Raw genomic sequence first — 17,851 nt, forward strand, 5'->3', positions numbered from 1 at the left:
GAACCCCCCCAGCATCAGCCCCAGGACGGCGCCCGGCCCCCATCGCTCCTGCCTTCAGGGGAGCGCAGCCCCCCGGCCCCAGCGCGGCGCTGGCGGTGCCCGGGCCGGGCAGGGTCGGTCCCGCCCGCGGGGAGCGTTTCCCGGCCGGGCACGGGCAGACGGCAGGGAAGGGGCTCCGCAATGGATCTGTGCCCGGCCAGCCCCGCTGGCAGCTCCCGGGCCAGGCTTTGCGCCTCCGCAGACCTCACTCTGCCCCTCCATCCCCCCGCATCCCTCCTCCTTCCCCCGCCGCTCCGCTCCCACCCCTCGGAGCCCGGCCCCCCTCCCAGCTCAGCCCCCGCAGCGCTCACGGCTCCCCCGAGCTCCCCCAAACCGGCTGCCAGCAAAGGCGGCTTCCTCCAGCCCACGCTCGGAGCAGACACCACCCGCCCGCTGCCCTCGGACCCCTCTTCTCCTGCCCTGCCCTCTCCCCAGACACGGCAAAACACAGGCAACAGGAGGCAGGAGCCCAACAAGATCCCGCTCCGGGCTGCTCCCGCCTCCCAGCCCCACAGCCCATCCCCAGCTCCTACCGTCCCCCTCTGGGACCAGCAGCTCCCGGACTGGGGATAGCCCGACCCTGCCCCTCTTCTTATCCGGTTCCCGCCTCCCCGGTCGGTGTTGCTCCTCCTGTTAGAGGTGGCGAGGTGGGGTGCTGGTTTCCTGGAAATCATGTTTTTTACTGCAGCAGAGTGTGGAAGTAAACCTGGGTAGCTGCTGCCTGGTTTGGGGTGAAGGTCAGCAGGAGGTGGGCAGTAACTGGGGCTCATGGCTGGAAATCTCCTAACCTACTCCTCTTACTCTGGATCATCAAATCCCAGACTGGTTTAGGTGGGAAGAGACTAAATCTGTCTCATTCCACCCCCTGCCATGGGGAGGGACGCCTTCCACAAGCCCAGAGTACTCAAAGCCCCAATGTCCAGCCTGCCCTTGGACACTGCTGGGCATCCAGGGGCAGCCACAGCTTCCCTGGGCACCCTGTGCCAGGGCCTCCCCACCCTCTTAGGGAACAATTCCTTCCCAATATCCCATCTATCCCTGCCCTCTGGCACTGGGAAGCCATTTCCCCTTTGTCCTGGCACAGCAGACCCCTGTCCCAAGTTCCTCTCCAGCTCTCCTAGAACCCCTTTAGGCATTGGAAAGGGGTCCAAAGTCTCCCTGGAGCCTTCTTGAGGTTTCACATTCCCAACTCTCCCAGCCTGGCTCCAGAGCAGAGGGGCTCCAGCCCTTGGAGCATCTCCCTGGCCTCCTCTGGACTCAGTCCAGCAGCTCCATGTCCCTCTCACACCAGGAGCTGCAGAGGTGGACTCAGTGCTCCTCCTGCCTCCATGGGAAGGGCTGACAGCAGCCAGTCCTAGGAACAGGATGGAGCTGAGGAGGGGAGGGATGGGGGGAGCTGCTTGTTGGTGCAATCACATCAGCTCCATGCCCTGAACAACCCAGGGACACGGAGACAACCTTCAGACACATCAGCCTACACCACCTGAGCCCACACAGGCTGGGGAAGTTCCCTGGGCTGGAGCAAGGCCAAAAGAAGGAAGATGGGAAACGGGGACCCACAGCACAGCTCCTGCAGCCAGACCCATCCCAGCAAACCCACAGAGGATCCATTAATAATACCCCAGGGACAATAGGGTTGATTCCCTGTGCTCGAGGGCTGCAGCTCCCACCATGTTTTCCAGTGCAGCAAGTGAGCACAAAGGGTGCCAGCACCAAGGATCTGGGATGCCAGGCCACTCCCAAAATCTCCCTCTGCTTTTGTTGTCGAAGAGGCTGATGCTCTGGCAGGGGGTTCCTCCTCCTCCTGCAGCACCGACACAAGGCTGTGGGACCCCCTGGAGCAGGAAGCCATGGGGCTGGAGCAAAACACCCTGGGTTTGGGGAGGGAGACGTGAGAGGAGGAACACCAGCAGTGGGATGTTCTGTCATGGTTTGACACGGGCCCAACACCAGGCACCCACAAGAGTCGCTCATTCACCCTCCCCTGCCACAGCTGGGCAGCGGAGAGGGAAAAAATTAACAAACACTTAATGAGTGAGATAAGGACCGGGAGAAACACTTCAAGGGCAAAATAGGCTCAACTTAAGGTTGCAAAGTGAATTTATTACTAACAGAATCAGAGAAGGACAATGAGAAGTAAAATAAGCCCTTAAAACACCTTCTCCCCCCAGTCCCTCCCTCCTTCCCCCCAACAGTGCAGGGAGACAGGGCACGGGGCTTTGGTCAGTTCATCACCGAGACTTCCTTCTGCTGCTCTGGGAGAGGAGTCCTTCCCCTGTGAGGCCGTGGGCTCCCTCCCACGGGAGGCACTTCTCCCTGAACTTCTCCAGCGTGGGTCCACTCTCGCGATCAGCAGCCACACCACACCTGCTGCAGCATAAGCCCCTCCCACGGGCACACAGCCCTCCCAAAACTGCTGCAACGTGACTCTCTCTTTCCACGGGGTGCAGTCCTCCAAGACCAGGATGCTCTAGCCTGGAAGCAGGGGCCTGTCTCTCCACCGGGTCTTGCACTGGATCACAGCCTCCTCCAGGCATCCACCAGTTCTGGCATGGGCACCTCCCCCAGGGGCTGCAGGTGGATCTCTGCATCCCCCATGGATCCCCATGGGCTGCAGGGGCACAGCTGCTTCACCAGGGTCTTCACCATGGCCTGCAGAGGAATCTCGACTCCAGCACCTGGAGCACCTCCTCCCCCTCCTTCTTTACTGACTTTGGTGTCACCATGTTGTTTTCCCTCAGGTGTTCTCACCTCCTCCTCTTCTCGGGCTAGAAGAAAAAACTGTGCACCTTTGTTTTGGTTTTCTTCTTAAATATGTCATCACAGAGGTGTGTTGTCAACCTCTCTCATTGGCCCAGCCTTGGCTAGCAGCATGTCCATCTTCAGAGCCATCAGCCATTGGCTCTGCTGGACATGATGGAAGCTTCCAGCAGCTTCTCACAGGAGCCATCTTTGTGGCCCCCCCGCTACCAAAAACCAGGCTGTGCAAAACCAATACATGTTCCCAGGTGTTGGAGCAGTCTGAGGACTGTCAGCAAAATTAATCCACAAACACCAGAGGTCTGTCCAAAAAGGAGACAGAGGAGTCCTGTAACTTTATTCAAATAAAGGGAGAGGTCATGGGCATTTCCTAGGGGGTGTCTCAAATTGTTAAGTGGACACAGCCTCCTTTTTATCCTAATTTTCCAGCCGCATTTCCCTATTTCTTTCCCCACTGGTTGAGGTAATTGAGAGGTACAGATTTTCCTGAATCACTTAATACAAACCTCCTTTCTACCGTGTACCCCCCTGCCCCCCCATTCTTTTCCTCGTGTCTCTGTTCTTTTTCTCTAAATCCAGGGATTAGCACAGTCTTGAGTGAGTAACAGTCTGTGTCAATTAGTGGAATTCCTATGGAATTTATGGTTCCTCCCATTGCTTCTTTCACCTCTCAGTATCTGGCTTTATCTACCACAGTTTGTTTGTAGACACCTCCTTCTCATTCCTTTCAGGACCCAGCACAGAGCCAACAGTGGGGCAGGGCACACCCTGCCCCCTGCACACCCACATGCGCATGCACATGTGAAAGCACACACAGACACAGAGGTGCACCCCATGTGCTCACACACATGAGCACACCCACAGCACAGGAGCTTTTCCCAGCGTTCCCTGGAGCAGTGGCCATGGCCTCCAGCCCGACCATGTCTCTTGGCTGCTCTTGGCAACCTGAGGCTGTCAGCTTGCCACAATGTCCCATGTCCCACTGCTCCCATGGCCATGCCCAGGGGCAGGAAAGGGGCCAGGAGAAGCAACTCATTTCCATGAAATTGTGCTCGGAGCCAAGGAACGTGCCTGAGTGAAACCCCCTCTCCAGTTCCTCGGGCTTTGGTTGGGCTCTGAATGTTCCTTGAATCTCCTGGGCCTGGGCAGAGCTGGGGCTCCAGGCTCTCTGGGGGCACAGCTGTCACCCACGAGGCCACTGCTGGTGCCACCATGGCCAGACGGCAGCGCTGCGTTCCCTCCCACCTGACACACCGGCACCACAGAGTCTCCTCCCGGACCCCCTCCCTTTCCACGGCGATCAGCCCTATCTGTCCTTGGGGCACAGCGGCTCTCACCCTCCCAGCCAGTCCCTCTGGCAGCTCTCGGGCCAGGCTTTGTGCCTCTGCAGACTTCAGTCTGCCCCTCCATCCCCCCGCATCCCTCCTCCTTCCCCCGCCACTCACAATGAAAGGGTTAAAATCATTGTACTTGGGCATACTTTGGTGTACTGGGGCTAGAAGAAGATAAATTGTAACCAATGTAGAAGCTAGCTCAGTAACTTGGCAAGAGATAGGGAACAAAGCTTGCCGAAATGAAAGACAAAGCTTGCTAAAACCAGTAGAGAAACTGCTGAAACAGTTGACAAGAGACTGCGCATGCCTAGGAAAGAAAGGTGAAAAGTGCAAAGTGAGGAAGAAGATGCAGCCTTCATCAAACGACCACCAGCACGACCACCAGGGAGCACTGCGCCTGCGCTCCGCGTGTGCTAATGAAAACAATGAGTTCCAAGAAACAGTTTGCATAATCACACCTTTTCTAGGGAAAACAATGAATATGCATAAACTGTAACCATCTATTGTAATTTGCTCTGTGCCTGGGGGGTGGGTGTTAGGAGGAGTGATCCCCCGCACACCCAGCGCGCTGAATAAAGCAAATACCCGCTTCTTCGGCTTTGTCTCGGAAGTGTCTCTTGGCCTGGTTTGGGGCGATTCAACTGGCGACCCAGATGGGACCCTAACTCTGCTCGGCTGCTGGATCCATGGGTAAGCAGACCTCCCAGTTGCAACCCTGAGTTCTCAGGGGAAGCTCAGCTGTCCTTTGGTTTATGGCGGGAACAGAGAAGGACCATCTGCACCAAATTAGGTATTTGCTGTTTTTGTTAAGCAGAAATACCCGCGGGTCTGGGGTGCAAGTACCCAAGGGTAAGTTGAAAGCCCCGAGGAGACTCGGTCTCCCAAAATTAGTACTAGGCAAAAAAAAAGGTACCTTTAAGGAACAGGGGGTTGGACCCCACTCTTAGAGGGGCTGGAGGCCCCAAGGGTAAGAGTCCCTGCTGTTGTATTAGGGGTTGCAGGCCCCAGGGGTTGGACCCCACTGTCGTGCTGTTATTTTGTTCTGTCTTGTTGCTTTTTACTGCTGCGTTATTGTGGTATTTACTGTGGAATCACTGCTATTGTCTTTTGTTGTGTTGCCATTTTACTGTGGGTCTTTTTTGTCTTTTTTTCTGTGGCTTCCACTGTGGAATGAGTGGGAGTGAAAAAGAGTGAAAGAGATATGCTGTGCAAGGAGTGAATGAGTATAAATCATACAAACCGGTGCAACGAGTGAATGAGTATAAATCATATAAACTATTTGTTTGGGGTTCAACCTTGTTATCTGGAGGGAGGTGGATTGTATTATTGGAGGGGAAAGATTTTAGCTTTGGACTGGGAACATTCAGATCCCCAACATGATATAAATACAACACCACCAGGTTACTCAGTACCACCAGGGTTTTTCCTTGAAATTCCTTGTTTGTGGTGGAGTAGGAATTTTGAGGCTTGGACTTAGTGTGATTGTGTTCATTGTCAGAGAAGATAGTATTGTACATCTACTAAGAGAGATACACAGTGCCCTAAGTGGTGGGAAAATGAGCTCACTTTTAGGCTAGGGAGAGAAGGGATTCAATAGCCACTAGACAGGAACACAGAAAGGAGTTGGCAAGATTGGCAGAGGATAAGGGCAGTGTGGCCAAGGAGAGTAAGGGAACCTGAAAAGGCAATCATTATTTCCCTAGTGTGTGGGAGAAAGGACTCAGTTCCCCGGACCTGGAAAGTCTTAGAGAAGGATTGGGAGAAAGTGTGTAGAAGGTCAGAGGCAGGTTTGATTGGCAGAAGGAGAAAAGGAGAAGGAGACCATGGGATCATCAGTAAGCACGGAGATAACACAGCAAAGTCCATTAGGGTGTGTGTTGGCACATTGGAAGGAGCTAGGAGGAATCCCAAGGGGAACTTTGAAAAAGAAAACCCTGATTAAGTACTGTAATCAATGGTGGCCACTGTATAAATTAGATGATGGTGAAAAGTGGCCAGAGAATGGGACCCTGAACTATAACACCCTACTCCAGTTAATGTTATTTTTAAAGAGGGAGAACAAATAGGATGATGTTTCTTACGCCGACTGCTTCTTTACTTTAAGACACAAACCAAAGTGGCAGAAGCAGCGTGGCATTAATTTAGCACCACAGGACTCGACGGTCCTGTTGTTAGAAAAAGGAGCAAAAGGAAAAAGCCACATGAAGAGGTGTTGCTCCTCATGCAGTATAGGACAAAGATGCTTAAAACTTAAGGCTGAAAGAGAGCAAGACCCCCTGATGCCCAAGGACTGTTAGCATATTGATTGTTAGAAATCAAGATGTTGATTGGGAGGATATAGATTTAATGCTATCAGAGTTAACTGAGACAGAAAAAGCAGCTGTAGTATCTGCAACAAAAACACACGTGCAGGGACAAATAGCCACTGGAATACTATATGGGAATGTAGGTAACATTTTCCCTACCACAGATCCACATCGGGACCCAAATGATCCACAAACATATCCATTTTTGGTTGGATACAGGAAATTAGTGACAAAAGCACTACATCCTGTAATGGCCAATCCTTACACTTTACTTACAAAATTACAAAGTGACTGGGTGTGGTTTTCAGTTTTAGATTTAAAGGATGCTTTCTTTAAACTGCCAGTAGCTGAAAGCAGTCAGGAAATTTTTGCTTTTGAATGGGACAACCCTAAAACAGGGAGAAAGAGCCAACTTACTATATTGCCACAAGGGTTTAAGAATAGCCCCACAGTCTTTGGTGATCAATTAGCCAAAGAATGAGAGACCTGGATACCACCACCTGGAGAGGCCACACTTCTGCAATACGTTGATGATTTGTTAGTTGCCACCAACACTCAGGAGGATTGTAAGGCGTGGACTGTAAGCCTCCTGAATATCCTAGGACTAAGTGGATACAGAGTATCCCGAGAAAGCGTGACTCGTTCTCCAACCAGTTCCATACCTTGGATACGAATTGGCAAGAGGAGAAAGAGCCCTGGGTAACGACAGGAAAGAGGCACTCTGCCAAATACCCCAGCCAACTACAACCAAAGAATTAAAACCTTTCTGGGAATGACAGGATGGTATAGATGGTGGATTTACAGCTATGGATTAATTGTGAAACCTTTATGCCAACTCCAAAAAGAGACTGGGGGAACTCACCTATGCCGGACACCAGAGACTAATAATGCATTTGTAACTCTGAAACGTGAGTTAATGCAAGCTCCAGCACTGGCCATACCAGATGTCACTAAACCTTTTCTGTTGTTTTCACATGAAAGGCAAGGACCAGCATTGGGACTTTTGGCACAGAAGCTGGGACCGTACAAAAGGTCAGTGGCTTATTTCTCCAAGCAGCTGGATGTGGTCAGCCAAGGACAGCCTGCCTGCTTGTGTGCAGTAGCAGCCATGACCCTGAACACAGAGGAAGCCCTCAAGTTCACAATGGGCCAGCAGATAACTGTTTTTGTCTCTCACACAGTGTCGGCAGTGCTCATACAGGAAATCACTGGTTAACCCCATCTCGCTTTCTCAGTATCAGGCTGTCCTAGCAGAATCAGAGGATGTGGGATGTGGGTATCCAAGTAACTAACATCTTCAATCCAGCAGTTTACCTCCAGAACAAAGTTACTGAGGAGCCTGTACAGCATGACTGCATTGAAACCATGGAGGCAGTTTAGCCACCCAGACTGGAAGGACTCTCCACTAGAAAACGCAGACAACTGGTTCACTGATGGGAGCAGCTATGTCAAGAATGGTAAGTGGTTTGCTGGATATACAATTGCAACCACAGACGCCATCATCGAAGCAAATCCGTTACTTGTGGGGACATAGCTCAAAAGGCTGAAATAATAGCCCTGACTCGAGCTTTGATATTAGGCAAGGGTAAACCTATCAACATTTGGACTGATTCAAGGTATGCTTTTGGGGTGGTACTCGCTCACCAGGCTATTTGGAAAGAAAGGGTGTTGCAAAATGAAATCGACGACTTAGGTGAGGAGAGACATTGCAGGCAACCAATACGATTGATATATGCAAGCTCCGTTTATTAGCAATACAAAGGCACTTATATAGAGTATTGAATACAAGCTTATCAGTTCTTTAATTAGTTGAAACTTATAAAAGCACATTCTGACCTCTACATAATTGGGTTAGATAAAAGACTACATTTGGCAAGCTTCTTATTGTTTATGTTTTGTCTTGAGAGATCAAAGATCTTCCTCCCTTCTTAGGGATGGTCCATCTTATCAGCACAGCTGAACCTCTCAAAACTCCCTTCTGGTTCCCAGGTTGGTTTCTCACACAGGGATTTGTCTCATGTAGAATTTTTCTCACACAGGCCTTTTTACTTGTACAGTTGGATTATTGATCCAATCATTCTATCAATGAGCCATGTCCCTGCTCCTCTAACCATTCTCCAATAAAAGGGATTTATTAACCTCCCACAAGAAAGAAATTAGGCACACTACTGAAATCTTACAGTTGCTGGAATCAGCCTTAAAACCCTCAAAGGTAGCTGTAATGCAGTGTAAAGGACACTCCCAGGGCAGCACCATCCCTGACCTGGGAAATGCTATGGCAGACAAAACAGCAAAGGCAGTGGCCAGTGGGGTTCAGATTCAAGCCCTAGCTCTAATCCCTTCTAGCATCCTTATGGATGGAAAGAAACCCCCACCATACGACAATGATGATTTGAATTGGATACAAGAAGAAAAGGGACAAGTAGGATCAGATCGGTGGGCTAGGATAAAGGATCTCATAGTCATAACCAGAAAACTGCTAAAACTATTTATCCAAAGCAAACATACTAAAACACACCAGGAAGTTCACACCTTACATAACCATTTAAAGGACAAAGTGATAGCATCAGAACTAAAGGAAACAATCGAGGACGTAACTTCCTCTTGTGAAATCTGTCTCAAAAACAACCCTAATATCACTGCTAGGCTAAACACAGGAACTATCCCTAAAGGACCTTTACCAGGGGATGTGTGGCAAATTGACTTCTCTGAATTACTTAGAAAAGGGGGACACAGGTATCTTTTAGTCCTCACAGACACTTTCTCAGGCTGGCCAGAAGCCTTCTCTTGTAGAACAAATAAGGCTAGAGAAGCTGTTAAAGCTGTAGTACAGGAAATTATTCCACAATTTAGGGTGCCCAGGGAAATTAATTCTGATAGGGGATCACACTTTGTAGCCCAGGTAGTGCAGGGAATAAGCCATCTATTAGGAATGCAAGGGCAGCTACATGGCCATACAGGCCACAGGCAAGTGGACAAGTAGAAAAGATGAATCATTTAATAAAGCAACAATTAGCTAACATTTGTCAAGAAACTAACTTGTATTAGTATCAAGCTTTACCCACGGCTTTGCTGAGAATTAAACAACGACTCAAAGAGAAATTAAGTCCCTTTGAAATTCTGTATGGGAGACCTTACGGGACAGACGTGGTTCTCAATGATAGCGGGGCTCTGGTGGGGCAGAACTCCTTGATTGATCATGTCAAGCAACTGGGCAGGAAATTGCAATCAATACGAACTGAAGTTCTAAATTGCCAGCCACCACAACCTAATCAGCCATTCCACGATGTAAATCCAGGAGATTGGGTGTATGTCAGGTCTCTTACAAGTGATCCTCTGCAGGAGAAGTGGGAAGGACCACACCTGACCCTGCTGGCAACTCGTACAGCCGTAAAGGAACAAGGAAAGCCAACCTGGCTTCATTACACCAGAATGAAGAAAGCACCTGAAGATCAATGGGTCGTGTCTGACCAATCACCAGATGGACGACAGCTAAAACTTAGCCACAAATCATGAACAATTGGTTATGTTTTGTCGCTTTTTAGCAGGTTGCAGGGACTTTTAATGTAAATAATGTGTGGTTTTCTCACATATAATGATTTTACTAAGCATACCTGTGAATGATGGTTTAGCATAGTCAGGAAATGCTTATTTGCAATGGGTAAGGAACTTTCCAAGTTCTTTCAATGTTTCTAACTGTTAAATATGCACTGTTACCCCTCGAGAAAATGGGCAAATTCCACTGTTAGGAATACCTTCCACAAACTGGACAAGAACATTCCAAAACAAAGGTAAACAAAGGAACTGTACACATAACATTACTGAAAATGAGGGAAAGAGCTTCCAGCTGAGTGATTTGCCCCCAGAATATCATTTTAAAGTAAAAAGTAAGTGCATGAATGATACTAAGTGTACTATACCACCTGGTATTTTTGCTACCTTTCAGCAAGATCCTAACTGTACTAACACCATAAATGTGAGTATGTTTGATTGTGATTCCCCTTTGTAGAAGTCCCTCAATTATACATTGCTTAAACAAAGGACACTAACTACCCTGCCTTAGGCTGCAACAAGACAGGCCCTGCTTTGTGGGCCAAATGCCCTTTAGAACCTGGATACTGGTGGCTGTGTGGTGATGGAAAGGCCCAGAAACGCTTACCAGAAAACTAAAAAAACCCCACTGCTTTGCCAGCTATCTCACCTTAGCCACCTGATATGAACCGAGAAAGAAGTTAGGAGGAACAGTTCAGGGCTATGGAGATGAAATTGGAGGGCCCCAATAACCCCCTAATTCAATAGGGAACTGACTTCCATAGTTTTGTTTGTGCATTATTTCCAACGTTAGGAATAGTACAATTAGAAAAAGCAATTGTAAACATTTCAGCTGAGATGGAAATTATAACTAACTCAACAGCTGATGCACTTAGGCGACTACAGACTGAAATGGAATCTTTGAAAGATGCAGTTTTTCAAAGTCGTATGGTATTACACATGATTATAGCTCAAATAAGAGAAGTTTGTACTTTGGTAAACGCTTGCTGTTGCACTTACATAGATCAAAGCAAACAAATAACCCCGAATATTCACACTATTTAGAAACATACCAAAGTGCTGCATGAGGTCACTAAAGACGACGCTCCTTGGTCGGCCAGTTTGTGGAATATGTTTACATCTTGGTTACCTGATTTCTCCTGGCTTAAGCATTTAGTTTTTGTTGCAATTATGACAGTAGTATGTGTATGTTGGGGTTTCAGTTTAGTCCTAGTTTTTTTTCTGTTAAAGGAATTTTTTCCCATAGCATGTTGCTAGGAGATAAATGGCCATACTTGAGAGGAGATAGCCATACTTAAGAAAGACAAAAGGGCCCGGCCAGGCTTTTGTTCTCACCTGGCGGGCAGTTCAGTTCGCTCTCAGTGTCTGGAGAGAGAAGCCGCGGAGAGAAGAGCTGCTGGTTCCCGTTTTCGGCGTCTTTCCTTTCTGCTGGGAACAACACCGGGGATCCCAAAGCTGCTTTTCCCTGCCCTGCTGGAGGCTGGGCTGTGGCCGCCCGCCCCGCTGCTGCTTCGAGCCTTCGCTACGCTGTAGCCGTGCTTACCCTGCCTGCCTGGAGCCCCGAGGGGTTCCCCTTTTGGATACATCTCGTCTGCCACCCGGGATTTGTGTTTGTGCCTGCCGCTCCCGCCTACCAGTCCAGCCTGCTGTTTCCGAGAACCCGGGACCAGCTGCCCACCGGTTTGTGAAGCTCCTTTGTTCCACCCTTCCCCGGGATCCCAGGGCATCAGAGCAGCCGCGTGCTTCCCGAGCTCGCTCCGGAGCGCCCCCTGCAGCCGCGGGGGAACCATCGCACCTGCCCTGCTCACCGGGAGCCGCCAGCGATCCCTGCCGGCTGCGAGCGGAACTGCACCCGAGGGGAAATAGCCTGACAGCCGAGAAGGCTGGGACTGGGTTTGTGTTTGCTGTTACTGTCATAGTTGTTGTTGTTTTGTTTGACTAGTTATATATATATATATATATATATATAGTAAAGAACTGTTATTCCTATTTTCCCACATCTTTGCCTAAAGACCCTTGATTTCAAAATTATAATAACTCAGAGGGAAAGGGGTTACATCTGCCACTCCAAGGGAGGCTTCTGCCTTCCTTAGCAGACACCTGTCTTTCAAACCGAGACAGTGTATTAATGTTGTGCATTTGCAGTAATTGCTTATTTACATTGTGCAAGTAGAATTCAAACACCTATGCACAATGGCAAAAGCATAAGCTTAGGAATAAGGTAGAAAAAAGAACTCTACTGCCAAGAAATGCAGTAGTTGTAAAAGAATTTACAACTTTTCAAGAGAAGGGGGGAATGAAAGGGTTAAAATCATTGTACTTGGGCATGCTTTGGTGTACTGGGGCTAGAATAAGATAAATTGTAAAATGTAGAAGCCAGCTCAGTAGCTTGGCAAGAGATAGGGAACAAAGCTTGCCGAAATGAAGGACAGAGCTTTCTAAAACCAGGAGAGAAACTGAACAGCTGACAAGAGACTGCGCATGCCTAGGAAAGAAAGGTGAAAAGTGCAAAGTGAGGAAGAAGATGCAGCCTTCATCAAACGACCACCAGCACGACCACCAGGGAGCACTGCGCCTGCGCTCCGCGTGTGCTAATGAAAACAATGAGTTCCAAGAAACAGTTTGCATAACCCCACCTTTTCTAGGGAAAACAATGAATATGCATAAACTGTAACCATCTATTGTAATTTGCTCTGTGCCTGGGGGTGGGTGTTAGGAGGAGTGATCCCCCGCACACCCAGCGCGCTGAATAAAGCAAATACCCACTTCTTGGGCTTTGTCTCGGAAGTGTCTCTTGGCCTGGTTTGGGGCGACTCAACGCTCCCACCCCTCTGAGCCCGGCCCCCCTCCCAGCTCAGCCCCCGCAGCGCTCACGGCTCCCCCGAGCTCCCCCAAACCGGCTGCCAGCAAAGGCAGCTTCCTCCAGCCCATGCTCGGAGCAGACACCACCCGCCCGCTGCCCTCGGACCCCTCTTCTCCTGCCCTGCCCTCTCCCCAGACACGGCAAAACACAGGCAACAGGAGGCAGGAGCCCAACAAGATCCCGCTCCGGGCTGCTCCCGCCTCCCAGCCCCACAGCCCATCCCCAGCTCCTACCGTCCCCCTCTGGGACCAGCAGCTCCCGGGCTAAGAGAAGCCCATCCCAGCCCCTCTTTACCCAGCTCTGGCTCTTAACTCGGTGCTGCTTCCCTTTTTATAGCAGCAGCAGAGCAATTCCGGGAAATCAGGCATTTGACTGCAGCAGAATGTGAAAGTGGAGCCACGCTTTTGGAGTCAGATGATTTGGATTAGAACCCAATTTCCGCTCCAGCCGTGGTTTGAGTTGGCTGACGCTCCACTCTCAGCTCTTTGCACAGAGCTCTGACCCTTAACTGCTGTGCTGGTACCTGGAGGGCAGGTGAGGCCCTCAGCCCTTCCTGGGGCTGGTGCTCCATCAGGAAAAGGAGCAGGGGCAGCACAGCACCTCTGTTATCGATAGATTGATGCATAAAGTCATCTTTCATAAGTTTCTTTAGTGTTGCAGCCTGTGTAAGTTTTCCTCAGCAGTGATAAATTTGTAGTGATCCATAATGTAATGTGGATTTGATTGCTGCTGTTATTGATTGTTGTTATTAGTTTTTGTTCCTATTCACTGCTGCTACAATTTATATCATAATGATGTAATTATTATTACTATTGAATGTTACTTTCAATAGAATTCTTTAGAATTGACTGCTACAATAATTGACTGCTGTCGGGGTCTCCTCCCCCCGCCATGTAGCCCTGAGGGGAGGCACGGGGTTTCCATGCCCCTGGTCAGCCTCGTTCCCCATTGGTTGGTTTGTGTTTCCTGCGCGGGAAAAGGACCTCGGGTCCTGACTGTAACAATTCCTCGGCAGATCCCGGCCATGCGGCTGGAGAAATAAACATCTCTGAAACATCTATCAAGAATCCGTCCGTATATATTTCTTTTCCATGGGACTCCTGGTTTGATATAGGCGTGTTGCAGTATCCCCACTGCAACAAAATGGTGGTGAATTGTGAGCAGAACGATCCCCGATCCCTAAGCGACTAATTTGTGTGAGTAAACCCTGGAAACTTTGGATTCTTCTTCTTGGTTTTGTTTTGCTATTCCATATCTAAACTATGGAGGAACCGTGGGAAGACTCTTGGCTTTCAGAGCCGCATATGGACATTTATCTTAAACTTAAAATGATTCTTGAACAACGGTTTGTAAATTTTAGCTTGATTCAAGCTCAGAAAGAACTGAAACACTTCCTGGCATGGTTGTTTAAGGACTTTTTCTATGTTTCTTGGGATCTAATTCTTACCAAGAGCTTTTGGAAGACCGTTTGGACCCAGTTAATATTTGAGTCAAAATATATGCCGATGGAAGAATATTTTCGTGAATATTATTTAATAACTGAAACTGTTGAGCAATGTCAGCTGTGTCCTGGTGAAGGGAAGCCTGGCTCAGGGACCGTGCGACCCAGGCCACGTGCACCGAGCGCTCTGCGAGCAGCAGCGAGACGGTTCCCGTGCGCGGGCGGAGCCACGTGAGCCGCAGTGTCGGTGGCGGAGCGAGGTGCGGCAGGAGCGGCGCGGCCCGGCAGTGCCCGCCCGGCCCCGTGCAGCGCGTGGTGGAGCGAGTCCCGTGAGCGCCCGAACGAGGGGGGCGGTGCGCAGGCGGAGCGGAGCCGTGCCCAGCCGAAATGCGCGCTGGAGCAGGGCGCGGGGGGGCTCGGGGGCCCAGCCGAGACATGGGCGGAGCCCCTGGCAGTGGCAACGCAGCTGAGAGCAGAGGAGGCGACGCACGGCGAACGGAGCGGTGCGGCCCGGCCCGGCCTGCGCGGCCCCGAACGTGACCCTGGGAAAAGCGCACTGGAACCAGCAGCGCCGACAATTCCAACACGGGAGAGACCGAAAGAGAGAGCAAAGACACAGCGAGACAGAAAACAGCAGCCACTCGGAAAAAGGAAAAGACCATAGTAGCTAAGATCTTAGGGACAGTGAAATGGTATAATGTTAAACAAAATTATGGTTTTATAACAAGATGTGATAACCAGCAAGACATATTCGTGCATAGAACTGCTATTAAAAAGAATAACCCTGAAAAATGCATCCCAAGCTTGGGAGATGGAGAGGTGGTGGAATTCAAAATCATACAAGGTAGAAAAGGGTTACAAGCATCGCAGGTCACTGGGCCTGATGGTGTTCCTGTAAAAGGCAGTATATATGCAAAAAATCGTAGTCATGTTAGACAATATCTCCATTGTAAACCCCCCCTACAGTCTCCCTTTCCTAATCCCACCTTTCCCTTTTACCCTATGTCCTATTACCCCCAGTGTATTCCCAATCCGTTTTTCCATCCATGGTTTTCCTCACAAAACCATGCCTTTGCCAATTGTTTCCCCAAAAATCCTTTTCCAATGCCGAGTGGGGGATGAAAAGGGGGAGGGAAGAGATTGAACCCTCTCCTGCCTCAGTTCCTCACAGGCATGTCCAGAGAGTTCTGTCTCCCTTCTGTCAGCCCTGAGATGTTCCACAGAATCTGTCTGGGCATTTAAAGACTCAGGAGGGTGGCTTGTTTTGTTTTCAAACTGTTCTTGTTATGTTTATCCAGTTGTCTTCATTCTCCTTTTATTAAAATAAAACAGGTGAAATGTCGGGGTCCCTTCCCCGCCCTGTAGCCCTGGGAGCCCTGAGGGAGGCACGGGGTTTCCCTGCCCCTGGTCAGCCTCGTTCCCCATTGGTTGGTTTGTGTTTCCTGCGCGGGCAAAGCAGCTCGGGTCCTGACTGTAACAGTTCCTCGGCAGAGCCCGGCCATGCGGCTGGGGAAATAAACATCTCTGAAACATCTAGCAAGAATCTGTCCATATATATATTTCCTTTCCACGGGACTCCTGGTTTGATATAGGCGTGTTACAGTATCCCCACTGTAACAAATATTCAATCCTCCCCTATTTCCTTCCCCAGCCCAAACTTCTTTGTTAATCTTTCCCTCATCTTCCTGGCCAAGTTTTAAGACTTTAGCTGTCATCTTCTCTTCTTCCGGTATGACCCCTATTCCTAATTGTACCTGTAAGTCTCTCCCCAGTAAGTTGCAACCTGCTCCAGGAGCTAAGAAGACATCTCCCATCCCTATTCTGGTTTCCCCTTCAATTACGACATTTTTAATGACAGGAACTTCAAACCCTTCTCCTTTTGCTCCTGTTATCTTCACAGTGTCATTACTCACATCACACTCTCTTGGAATACTTACTACACAATATTTACTACTATAAATTCTAATACCTCCTCTTGGGGGCCTACTTTTAAAGTTGTCAAAGGCTCTAGATGGTATTTATCCCCCAGAAAATAGAGGCCATGACCTCCCTATTTTTCTTCTGGGTGTATCTCTTGGAATATTTTCAGGTTCATTTTTAGATGAGGGCATTCCTTCTTATAGTGTCCTTCTTCCCCACAATAGAAACAGGCATTTTTTATTTGCTCCTGAGATTTTGATCGTGCTGGGGTTCTGTTTTTTCCCTTTTCCCTGTCTCTGAAACCTGAATGTTTGGGAGTGGTACTTGGGGGCTTCAGATTCCGCTGGGAGTTACTTTCTCGCATAGTGGCTGTCATAATTTTTGCTTCTGCTTTGGCTTCTTCTTCATCTCTCCGTACCTAAACCTTTTGATCTTCCCTTAATAATTCATTTAAGGCCCGCTCATGCTAATCCTCTATCTTTTCCAGCTTTTTTCTAATATCTGGCCAGGCATGAGTGACAAAGTTAACTCTCAATAGAGCTTGCCTGGCTATGCTCTCAGGGTCAATTCCAGAGTATTGTTTCATATTCTTTCGGAGCCTCTCTAACCAATCAGTTGGAGTCTCCTCCTTCCCTTGTTGCCCATCAAAAGCCTTGCTGCCTCTTTTATTCCTTTGATTATCAGATTACGATAATCATTCATATGTCCTTGCCCTGCCTCTTCATTGTGGTTCCAGTGAGGAGGTGCTATTGGCATTTTCTGGTCCCCAGGTGGACCTTGTTGATTCTCTCTTTCCCAGATTCTCATTCCAGCAGCTCTAATCATCTGCCTCTACTCTTGGGAAAATATAATATTCATTATTGACTGTATTTCTTCCCAAGTGAAAATATTGGGACCTAAGAATTGGTTTAATTGTTCAGCTATACCTATGGGATCTTCTAATAACCCTTTAATTTCCTTTTTAAAATTTCTGACTTCTGAAGAGTTAAAAGGAGCATTTACAAATCCCATCCCCCCTTGAACCCTTCCCATCGGCACTTCTCATAATGGGAATAAGCTGATTTCTTGATCCCAACCTTTCTGTTCCTCAGTCATCATAACCTTAGAAGAAACCCTTTTCCTTTGTTTTGGAGTAGTGGCAGGAGAGGAATTATTGAGCTGTCTTTGAGTTTTAACTGAGCTTCTCCTAGTATTTTGGTATGGTGCTCCTTCGCTGGGAAGGGGACTCATCGGAACTGCCAAGGTGGAAGTCGGTGGTGGAGCCGTAACCACCAAAGGGACAGAGGCAAGGTCAGCTGGCAGAAGCGGGACCATGGCAGGAGCGGGGGTGGCCAGGCACGAGAGGAGCCACGGCAGGGGCAGGGGTGGGGGCACCCAGCGCAATCGGGTCTGCAGCTGGTGCAGGAGGGGCTGTGGCTGGCACAGGAGCGCCTGGCTCCTGTGTATGATATGGGGGTGGCAATGCTTCCAGGATGTCCCAACCCTTTTCTTTCTTTTCCTCTGCTTGCTCTGTCTCTGGGGTTTCTGATATTTTAAAAAATTTTAACCCCAGGGGTTCTGTGTCTCTTGTCCAACAAGAAGCATATTCTTTTTCTTCCGAATCAAACGGTTCCTTTGAATTTACAAATATATTTAA

General features: G+C 49.1%; 1 protein-coding gene across 2 annotated transcripts in view; it reads right to left on the reverse strand.

Annotated features, from left to right (window-relative positions):
* LOC138108797 (interferon-induced very large GTPase 1-like) overlaps nt 1-13,143 on the reverse strand; it is a 31,634-nt gene extending 18,491 nt beyond the window's left edge. The window contains exon 1 of one of the 2 annotated variants that reach the window (XM_069011908.1): nt 13,088-13,143. The gene's annotated coding sequence lies outside the window, so the exon portion shown is untranslated. Of the gene's footprint in view, nt 1-572; nt 601-13,087 lie in introns of those variants that run through there. The other variant, XM_069011909.1, reaches the window with a different exon arrangement.
* Nucleotides 13,144-17,851: the final 4,708 nt, after the last annotated feature.

The sequence above is a fragment of the Aphelocoma coerulescens genome, chromosome 3, assembly GCF_041296385.1.
Source record: "Aphelocoma coerulescens isolate FSJ_1873_10779 chromosome 3, UR_Acoe_1.0, whole genome shotgun sequence".
In the NCBI taxonomy this organism is placed as follows: domain Eukaryota; kingdom Metazoa; phylum Chordata; class Aves; order Passeriformes; family Corvidae; genus Aphelocoma; species Aphelocoma coerulescens.